This window comes from Ursus maritimus, unplaced genomic scaffold, assembly GCF_017311325.1.
Source record: "Ursus maritimus isolate PB19 unplaced genomic scaffold, ASM1731132v1 scaffold_5, whole genome shotgun sequence".
In the NCBI taxonomy this organism is placed as follows: domain Eukaryota; kingdom Metazoa; phylum Chordata; class Mammalia; order Carnivora; family Ursidae; genus Ursus; species Ursus maritimus.
In genome coordinates this window covers 78,498,200-78,509,782 of record NW_024426663.1, presented here as the reverse complement: position 1 = coordinate 78,509,782, position 11,583 = coordinate 78,498,200, and positions in this window count along the sequence as shown.

Here is an 11,583-nt window from a genome sequence, read left to right as displayed (position 1 = left end):
CCTGATAATTCTGCGTCCTAGTGTTAGTTCTGCCACTAAATTCCAGTATTGTCACAAGCAATTTCCTCCATATAACAAAAATAAAATAATGGTCTCGGAGGACCGTTCCTAGGAATGCATGAAATAATACCGTGAAAGTGCTTAGCAGGGCTCATAGCGCACTGGGAGCGAGGTGTGAATACGAGCTCCCAGGATTTCTGTGGCCAGGAGGACATGGCTCACCTGATTCCAGCCAGAAGCACAAAAATAACTCAAGGGAAAAGGGCAGGAGATGCACCTTTACTCCAAGGGGGCTGCCACAGCTCGGCGGGGGTCACGGGGGCCTTTGGGCTCCCCAGGGAAGCAGCAGATGGGAAAGACCTGGGAAGGTGATGGCGACAGCATCCTTGAGACAGGTGCAGGCTGTGGGGCCCATGTCCGGCTCGCCGGCCTCTGAAGGGTTGCATGGGGCCGGCTGGACGGTGAGGGGAAAATAGCCTGATGCAGGTCAGCCTGCATGCTAGTGTCTGGGCCTGGAGAACCCCAGCCGCTGGGGGAACATGTTCTCTGCACAGCAGAGCAATTAATCCCGAGGGTCTACAGACTGTTGCGAGGCCCCAGCCTGAGCTTTGAAAGCCTCCATTGGGGGCAAGACCCAGCCGGGGCAGCAGCGGCGCAGACCACACTGGGCTGTGGCCACTACCAGGTCTTTGGTGAGGCAGCCAGCCTGGGGAGAGGGGCAGGGGTTGGTGGAGAAAGCAGAGCCTGGCTGGCCCGGCTTTGCCCCCTGTGGAAAGTCACTGCAAGTCTCTGCATCTCAGTAGCCTCATTTATCAATTGGGCACAACGCGGTAGTGAAAGGTCACATGATGCAGCGAGTACACCGGCCGCCCGAGCCCGAGCCAGCCCACGCCCGTGCCAGATGCGTGGGATCTGCTGCTTGCAGATCATCTGAACGCTTCCAGCTCCTTGCCAGTGTGTTAACATCAGAAGACAGTTCCCTGGAAATCTGAATTTCCAGCTCCTCCTTAAAGCTGGCGGGAGGGGGGGGGCGGCGGGCAATTGTGGTCTCACCCCATGTGACCCGCAGCCCCACCAACAGGAGCTGGGCAGGAGCCCCGCCTTCCGACCAGGGCCTCCTTCCCCTCGCCCGCTGGCCATAGGCCCAGCTACTTGTTTCTCCAGGCAGACAGCTGTGTCTGGGCCTGAAGACTTCATGGCACAGGCCTCTGGGTGACGCTGCCCAGAAGTGCCAGGCACGCCCCACCAGACCAGACCGGCGTGTCCCCGGGCTGGGTTCTGAGCTCTAGCCCCAGCTCCACGGTGTCCCAGCTGTGGCCCCAAGCAGGGGCTGTCCCCAGTCCTACATGGGGAAGGCACTCTTTCTGTCAGCCAGCTGTGGACAGGAACAGGATGAGCAGGGGTGGGGTGAGGGGTGACAGCAGGGGCCCATAGTGGGGGCTGCCCTGCTGGAGCTCAACCTCCTCCTTCGGGTCCAGGCTCTGAACCTGAAGCCACAGTGGGGACCGACCCTTGGTGACCAGAGAGGTGTTGGCCATCTGCCACCTGGCTGGGAGAGAGTGGCCCGGGTGGGAGCACTTGGAAATTACAGACATGGGGGGACGGCTGGCTGGGGGAGCTCTGCAGGTCTGAGGGTTCCGGGCCAGAACTCACATGGAGCAGAGATGGTATGGCGGGCAGGCCTTGTAACTGCCAGGACCGCTGGGCCTCAGGGGCCTCCGGGATGGGGGGAGGGGACATCTCGGAAAGCCCTATCTGCCATCCCCGTGTGTTCTCCTTGCTCTGGGGGACTGGGGGCAAGAACCCGGGACTGCTGGGCTGCTCTCAGTCTGTGTGGCTCCCACGGCAGCTCTGGGAGGCAGGATGCAGGAAACCAGGGGCCGGCAGGTCAGCAGTATTGGGTCCTTGCTCTTGGCTTTCCTCCTCTGGGCAGCCCTCTCTGGCCTCCCTGCCTGGAGTTCTTGTCCTTAGTTTTCTTTGGCAAGTTGTAGCAAGATACATTTTGCAAAGCTTCCTCCTCCCAGAAGCTTTTTCTGACCTAGGGCAGAAGAAATCCATCTTTCTGCTGGCGGTCCTCAGGGCCTTGGACTTTGCCCCATTATCCTATTGTGATGCGATAGTCACATGGCCATGGTCCCCACTGGTCCGGAGAGCTGGGGCCAAGGGCCACTTTCTGTGTCCCTGGTACCCAGGGCCAAGGCCTGGCACAGAGAGGTGCCTGGTGCTCCCATGGTTCGCGGGGCGGGGCTGGCATGGCCTCTCCATGCGGCCCATGTGCCTGTGGTCCTTGCGCAAGCCATAGGCCCACCCCCAGAAGCGCGTGCCCCATGGCGTCAGGCCTGTATGCAGCGGGCCCTGGGGACGGGAGGAGTCTGCATGACCTCAGAGGGGTGTGTGTGGGGACGAGCGTGAAGTCATACTTGTTTATGAGGCTCTGACACAGCGCCCGTCATTTCCTCCCTGCCGGGCCACACCACGCTTTCCCTACTCGGCCAGCCTCTGACTTATCCTCGGCCATCACGCGTGGTCACTCCTGCAGCCCATTTCAGCAGGGATGACAGGCAGTTTGGATAATGAGCATCAGGAGAGCGCACTGGCCTCAGGATGACAGACCCTCCCAGCAGCACAGGGCATGAGCTGTGAGGTGCCCCAGTGGCAGCTTGGCACCTCTGTGAGGAGCCCGGAGCCAGCAGAGCTGGGGCCCCAGGTGGGAGCTCCTGGAAAGGAATGACTACAGGGATGGAGAAGGGGATGGCCAGCTCTGTGCCCTATCCTGGTCCTTTCTGCCCTGGACCTCCCAGAAAAGGACCTGCGGGGCCCAGTGATAAGAGTCCCAAGACAGGGGTACTGGGGAACAGTCATAACAGTCTCAAAGAGGGAGGGAGAGAAGGCCCCACATGGCTCAGGTGGGGGAAAAGGGCTGGCAGGGACCAGCACCGGGAAGGAGGGAGAGCAAGCAGGCCCCGAGTTTTTCTTGAGAATAGGAGGGATCCTCAGTTTCACTCCATCCCCCAAGTACTGGTCCCTGGGACCAGATAATGGAGAGAGATATCAACTCCAGAGACCAGAGTGCCTTCCCTACCCAAAGGCATTCACATTCTTGAAAGTTGGAACATAAGTTTGAGCTGATGTCTGCCAATCGTGCCTTTGTTCACTGGTATGTGGGTCAGGGCACGGAGGCTGTGAGGACGTGGCTGCGCTTGAGAAGGATTATGAGGAGGTTGGAGTGGATAATGCTAAGGGAGAGGATGAGGGTGAAGAGTCATCTATCTGCTACAACTTTATACTCTGTTGTCTTGGGCCCATCTTCTTTCTGTTCTGGAAGCTGTCCATCGTGGCCTGAACTTATCAATAAAAGTGATGTTTCTGTTTTTAAAACAACAACAACAACACTTCGCTGGCCAAAATGGAAACATGTATGAACACACACACATACACACACACACACACACACACACACACACGTGCACATATGCACACATGCAATGCATGCACACACGCTCTGTCCCATTGGGCACAGTTTCCTGGTGGTTCCTGGCAAGAAGCCTGACAGGTCCTCACAACTTAAGAGTGAGTTCTTTTGTCTGCAAGGGTCAGACCCTAGGTCAAACCATGCTGAAAAACAAGGAATTTATTGTAAAGAGAGCATGGGGTGGGGAAGTGTAGCTCTTCTCTGGCTCCTGATTTCTTAATATTTCCTTATTGAGGTAGGGTTCACATAGTGTAAAATACACACATCTTAAGTACGCAGGTGGTAGGTTTTTACCTGTGCCTATACCCACATAACCTCCACCCAGATGAACACAAGGAACGTTTCTGTCACCCCAGAACTTCCCCTTGAGCCCCACTCCAGTAAATTAAACCCACAGCTCCCCAGAGACAACCACTGTTCTGATTTCTATCATTATACATTACTCTCAACTGTTCTGGAACTTCATATAAGTAGAATCATACTGTGCAAACCTTCTTATACAACACTGTGTAAACTTATGGTTTCGTTTCTCTTAGGTAAGATTGCTGGGTCATAAAGTAGCAGTATGTTCAACTTTATCAGAAACTGCCAAGCAGTTCCAAAGCAATGGGACCACTTTACTCTCCACCAGCGATGTGGGTGAATTCCACTCACCCCTTCTCTTTGTCAGCACTTGGTATTATCAGTCTTCTAAATTTTGCCACACAAGGGGGTGGATAGTAGTACTTCACTGTGATTTTATTTTTTATTTTTATTTTTTAAGATTTTATTTATTTATGTGACAGAGAGACAGCCAGTGAGAGAGGGAACACAGCAGGGGAGTGGGAGAGGAAGAAGCAGGCTCCCAGTGGAGGAGCCCGATGTGGGACTCGATCCCAGAACCCCGGGATCACGCCCTGAGCTGAAGGCAGACACTTAACGACTGCGCTACCCAGGCGCCCCATTCACTGTGATTTTAACTTGTGTTTTCCTGATGACTAGCGAAGCTAAGCACCTTTTTCTTTGCTTATTGGTCTTTTGTGATGTGCCTTTCCACTTTTTTTTTCCAGTTTTGTGTGTGTGTTGTGTTTTATCATTTTCCTTTTTGATGAGTAGGAGTTCTTTCTATGTTCCAGATATTCTATATATTTCTTTGTCAGGTATTTGTACTATGAATGTTTTCTCCCAGTCTGTAGCTTACCTTTTTGCTTCCTTGATGGTATTTGTCGGTAAGCAAAAGTTTTCAATTTTATTGAAATCAAATTTATCATGTTTTTCTCTTATGATTAATGGCTTTTTACATTCAGTTTAAAAAACCTTTGTCTACTCCGAGATCATGAAGATATTTTCCTGTTTTCTTCTGGAAACCTTATTGTTTCATCTTTCACATTTAGGTCTAGGATTCATTTCAAAATAATTTTTCTGTATGGTGTAAGGTAAGGGACCAAGTTTCCCTGTTTCATATGGATTTCCAGTTGATCCAGCTACATTTATTGAAAATACCTTCCTTTCTCCACTAAATTGCACTGGAGGGAAAATCTTGTGACTGCCTGTGTGTGAAACTATTTCTGGACTCTGTTACACTGTTTACACTGATCTGTTCTGATTGTGGCTTTATAATAATCTCAATTCACATGGTGTAAATTCTCCAGCCAAGTTTGTCTTGGCTTTTTATATTTCCATATATATTTTAGAATCAACTTGTGGACCTCTATAAAGAAAGCTTGCTGGAATTTTCATATGAATAGCATTGAACCTATAGACCAATTTAAGGAGAATTGACATCTTAACCATGTTGAGTGTTAACAATCCATGAACATGGTATACCTCCCCATTATTTAGATTTTTATTAGTTTCCTTCAACAATGTTTTATAGTTTGTTCTATAGAGATCATATACAACTCTCATTAAAATTAAAAATTTTCATTCTATTGTATATAGTATTTTTATACCACTTTGGTGTCTTTGTAATTGTAATTCTCATAGGTTCCTCTCTCTCTCTCTCAACCATTGTGTATGTTCTCGGTGCAGATTTTGAAACAAGCCAGTCTGATTGGCCTATTCAAAACCATAGTCTTTCTGCTATTTCTTATGTTCCATAAATAAGTGAAACCATATGATAATTGTCTTTCTCTGCTTTACTTATTTCACTTAGCATGATCTCCTCCAATGAGAGACTATAGACTCTGGGAAACAAACTGAGGGCTTCAGAGGGGAGGGGGTGGGGGACTGGGTTAGGCCAGTGATGGGTATTAAGGAGGGCACATATTGCGTGGTGCGCTGGGTGTTATAGGCAAATAATGAATCATGGAACATTACATCAAAAACTAAGGATGTACTGTATGGTGACTAACATAACATAATAAGAAATTATTATAAAAAAAGAAAATTATAAAGTAAAAAAAAAAACCACCAAAACCCATAGTCTTCCTAAGTATAATCTCCTTTGAATCTGGGGACCAACCTGATCCCATTACCAAGCACAACATACTCCTTTCCTGAGCAGAAAACATCAGATGCAATATTTTTTCACAGGAAAGAAGGAGCATGTGTGACAGCTACTGTGACTGACATGCCACAATTCTGTAGGAGGTTGAGTGCTGCACCCCCCCCCCCAATATATACCTGCCTGGAAACTTAGAATTGAAATAAAAGCCTTAGCATACGTAATTAAGGTAAAGCTCTTGAGATAATATCATCCTGAATTAGGGTGGGCCCAAAATCCAAAGACAGGGGTCCTTACAAAAGGCAGAAAAAGAGAAGAGACCCAGAGAGACCCAGAGGGGAGAAAGCCAGGTGAAGATGGAGGCAGAGATTGGAGTGATGTATCCACAAGCCAAACAACACCAAGGGTTTCCCATAGCTACCAGAAGCTGGAAGGGGAATGGATTCTCCCTTGAAGCCACCAAAAGGAACCAACTCTGCTGACATCTTGATTTCAGTCTTCTGGCTTCCAGAACCATGAGAGAAGACATTTCTGCTGTTGTAAGTTTTCCAGATTGTGTTACTTTGTTACAACAGCCCTAGGAAACTAATACAGATATAGATGTGTAATAGCCACCCCAAACTGATGGATGGTTGTAGCTAGAGCACCTGCTTGAGTAAAACAGCTGCTCTGCAGAGGGTGAGGCAGAAACATCTCCCTCTCACACCGCACCTTTCCCTCCATGTTGTGGGGACCTTCCCTGGACTGCAATGGGGCCAGCCTCAGGCTGGGATTCCTGTAGCAGAAAATGGGGGTGGGGGGCTTGGCCAGTTCCTTTGCTATTCTGTGCCATGTTCTCCCAGCCCTTCCAGGGTTGGAGGGGTGAGAGGCGAGAGGTTCTGCTTTAACTTGGGGTTGATTTCTTCTAGATGGGGCAGATACCCAAATGCTAATTCTTTCTCTGGCTGAGAGCTTCTGGGGTTCCCTCAGCAACTGCGTACAGGGAACCTCTGGCTGCAGCCTCCTTACACTGGCAAACCTTCCTTAGTTAGCTGTGAAAGACCCTTCCTCTGCTCCTGATCTGAAAGTTCACTTTGCAAACACCCTGTTGGGTCTTGGCAACTCAAGGCCAGCCACCTCCCAGAGATCCAGGAGCCATGGGAAGCTCACCCATCTTGCTCGGCCACACTATAAATACAAGCCATTCCCAACATGTTGTTTTAGTTAAAGTGACTTTAAAATAAGATTTAACATCTGGTAGGTCAATTCCCCCTAACCATTTTATTTTAATAATTTCCTTGTATACTTTCTCTTTGCTAAAAACTTTTAAATCCTTTGTCGAGCTCCCGATCTTTCATCCCATCTCCTTCCCCCCATTCCTCCAAAGCCAAAATACATTAAGTTTATACTTTAACTTGGGGAAAATTATGTTTTTATGGTATTACATTTTCCCATCCAAGAATTTAAATTTTCTCTATTTGTTAAACATTTGAGACTTTCTATTCAATTTCATAGGTTTTTCTCACATAGGTTCTGGATTTTTCGTTTAAAAATTATTTCTCAGATTTTATAGTTATTGTGAATGCATTCCTCTTGTTTTTACGTCTAGCTGTTTTTGAGAAATTTCGAATTTATTCCGTCTTTATCGTATTTACAGCTGCCTTAAATCCTCTTATCAATCCTGGTAGTCTGTTTCCAAAAATGTCTTGGCTTCTCCGGATGTACAGTAATTTTATTTGCAGATAAAGATAATTCTGTCTTTTTTCCTAAATGTAATTATATTAAATGCCTTGTTACATTTATTGATACAGCCACATGATTTTTTCCCTTTATGTAACAGGTCTCTGATATTGAATAACTTTCCATTTTTGAAATAAGCCCTATTTTGTCACTATGTGTGTGTGTGTGTTTATATAAAATTATATATATAGATATATACAAATTGGTTTCAAATTTCTATCAACTTGCCATAAACTAATTATAATCATAAAAATTAAGTAAAAAGAAAGTGGAAGTATAAATTTAATTCTCTTTATATACCATTGCCTTTGGGAGGCTATCCAGTGTAGTGGTTAGGAAGCAGATTCAGGAACCAGCCTCACTGAATTTAAATACCAGCTCCACTACCTAATGTGCCCAGATGAGAAGCTACATTTCCCGGCCACACCTGCAGATGGAGGTGGCCAATGAATTGTAGGTGGAAGTCTGTGTGGGCCTTTGAGAAAGCCTGCCCTTTCATAGTTCTGTTCCTTACCTTTCCTCCCCCTTCTTTCTATCTAGACACTGGGTGTAATGACTGGAGTCCCAGCAGCCATCTTGTGACCTTGAGGGTGAATGCTACATGCTGAGAATGGTGGAACAGGAAGGTGGAAGGAAGCTGGTCCTGGTGACACCATGGAGCCACCACCGCAACCGTGGGCTCCATAGGCCCAGACTGCTTGTACATGAGACAGAAATGTACTTCTGCCTTGTTTAAGCCACTGTCATTTCTTTTCTCAGCTGAGAGAAGTAACAAAGCAGCCAGCACACCTTACTGCAAGAATAGAAGAGGGCTTGTGGAACCTGAAAAGCATTAAGCCACCACACCCAACCCCTCCTGCCTGCTGCAGGCCAACCCTGAGGAAAGCAGGGTGGGGGGGAGGAGGGCTGTAGAGGAGTCCTGGGCCTGTGCTAACCAGCGATGTAGACCACATGAGAATGAATGAAGCATCACCCTGCTCTTCTGGGAGCCCCCAGCTGCCCAAGACACTTACTCATCTTTACACCATACACCCTGAACCTAGCCTTCTTGGGACGAAAAAGCCACGGATGTCTTCAAATCCATCAAGACCCAACTCTCTTGTGCTCATATCCCTGTTTTCTAGCCCCTCAGTCAAGACCAGGGGGCAACCTGCAAAGTTGGGCCTCATTTCAAAGAGGTTGTTATCTCCACCAGGGGCACAGTTACGCAGAGTGGGAGGTCCTGCCCTGAGGACACTTGGCTATCTGCAGTCAGAGCTGCTGAGCTCAGGAAGCTCAGCACATGTCAGAACAGGGACAGCTTCACGTGTGCCCTTCAAATTTCCAATGTCTAGTGTTTGGTGTTCAGAACCACTGGGCAGACACTTTTTCCCTAACGTCTGAGAGTCTGGGGGCTTCTATGTCCTTTTCCAACCCCAGATGCCTCACAGACACTTGACTGGGAGTTTGTCCCAATCTACACTCGCAGAGTGTACACTCTCACCAAAAAGGTGGCTTCTCCTCTGCCTGGTATTTTCCAGAAGCATGGGCCCTGCCCTCCACATCTAGAAAGAGCTTCTCGTCCATCCAGCTTCCTGCACACCCCACTTACCACCATGGCTCACATTTGCCTCCAGGTTGGGAGGGCAGGATTCTCTCAGGAAACCTTGGAATGCACATGGCATAAAATCATGTCAAACTGACTTAAATAGCAAAGGTGATGTAGTGGATCATGTACCTGTGAAGCCCCGGGGTGGACCTCAGGTGAGGCTAGTGGATCGTGTACCCATAAAGCCCATGAGTGGACCTCAGGTGAGGCTTGCTCTTGCCTTGCAGACATTATCATCAAGAACCCAACTCTTGGGGCACCTAGGTGGCTCAGCTGCTGGGTGTCTTCCCTTGGCTCATGTCATGATCCCAGACCTGAAGGATCTGCTCAGCAGAGAGCCTGCTTCTGCTGCTCCCCCTGCTTGTGCTCTCTCTCTGTCAAATGAATGGGTAAAATCTTTAAAAATAATAATAATAAAAGAACCCAAGTCTCTGCTCTTCCTTCCATGGTGATAGCATCCTCCAGTTGACCCCAGTTCCTCCAGACTCTCTCACATTAACAACACAGGGATGCCAGTTCTACACTCCTATCCTTGCCCCACTGATGTCTCTTCCAGAGTTCGCACAATAAAGAGAGGAAGGGTTGCACTCCAAGAAATCTCAGCAAACAGCTCACATTGCAATTGCCCTGGTAACTTGATGAAATAGTCTTGATAGCACCTTCCTTGGGGTGAAAGTCGTCCTGGCTTTCCTTCGCTGACCTTGCCAACAGAGAAGAGCAAGTGATCTGGGCACCGAGGTGCCCACTCCTGCTCTCTGGCCTCAGGCTGCAAAGGTGGGAAGGCCTTGGGGACTTGCAGCCCCATAGCATGGGTGGGTAGGACTGACACTGGAGGGGTGCAGTTCCCACTCATAAGCCTCATAAGCCTCTCCTGAAGGCTCCAACCTGTGGCCAAATTGGCCCAAAGGAGCCCTGGGCCAGGAGAGGAGGCTGCAGAAGGTGCTGTGAGGGGAGGACTTGTGGGCCCGATGGTCATGGACACGGAGGACATTCCAGAGGAGGCCTTGAAGGAGGGGTGAGGGATAGAGTTCCACACAGAGGGCATGTCCCAAAAAGGAGGGATGCAGGGACAGAGAAAAGCAGCAGAGACAAGGCTGCTGGGCCATCCAAGGGCCACATATGAAAGAAAAGATAGTGTCGCAGGGGAGGTGTGCACAGGGAAGGCCTCAGGGCACGGCCCCAGCGCCAGTGGACACATCTGGATCTTTCTCTGTGTCGGGAGGCAGTGTGCTGCACACGTGGCCCTTCCGGCATTATTTTCCTCCTTCCCAAGTGGTCTGTCTCCCCCACCCCACCCCCACCTTTGCCAGCCATAGTAGCTCCCACCGCCCTGCTTGGTCCTGCTGCTCAGCTGTGCACCAGGAAAGTCTGGAAGTCATTAGCGGAGAGCAGGGCCCTCTTGCTGTCTGCACCCAGCTGGGAAAGCAAACAGAGTTGGGGGCGGGAAGCATGAAAGGGTCCCCAGTCCCGGGCCAGGGTAGAGCAGGAGGGGGATACAGGATGACGTGCAGATTTGGGGGATGTGGCCATCCTTGTCTAAGAGAGAGACCTGAGCCAGTCTCTGCAAGGGTGGGCGGTAGGGCAGGCACTGACAAGGACACCCACAGGTCACGTGGCCACAGCTATGTGCAGTAGGCACTGCCACCCTCCTCTCACAGGGCAGGGCAAAGACTCAGACAGGTCAGGGGGCATCCCAGGGGGACCTGGGAATGGATGCAGCAGGCTCTGCTGGCCTTCCTGAAACCCTCCTCTGGCCATTTTGATGCCGAGGCACTAGGGGATGTGACCCACTGAGAGGATGCAGTAGAGAGGTCAGCAGGGGTGGGATGCAGAGGGCCAGGCCAGGAAGGGGCCTGGGGAGGGATGCTGAGGGCAGGTCCACAGGGGTGGGGGCAGGGGTACATCTCGGACCCTCTTCCCGCCCTGAGAAATAGCACTCCTTGAACTTTCTTTCTGCACAAGAAACGCAAATGTTCTGGTTGCCAAACAGAGCTCGTGTTTAAGAGAATACGCAGGGATGGGGCAGGAGGGAGGCTCTGACCTCGCTGCTAGAGGGCCAGCCTGGGGCAGGTGCCCTGTACTCAGGACCTACTGAATTGTCAGCACCAGGTGGTGTACTGTTAGCCCATTTTTCAGACAGGAAATTGTGACTAGGAAACCAGGTCACCTGTGCAAGGTCACAATTTGGGGACTCCAGCGGCAGACCGCTGGGCCTCTGGCTCCCCAGTCCTGGCAATGAAGACAGGGGGAGCAGTGCAGGTGTGTTCCCACAGAGCCTCCCCTGAGAACCTGGCAGTGAGGACCCCAGCCTGCAGGGCCTCAGGTTGGACGTGTTTATCCCAGCATAGGAAGCCCCACTCCCTCCCACCTTCCGCCCCC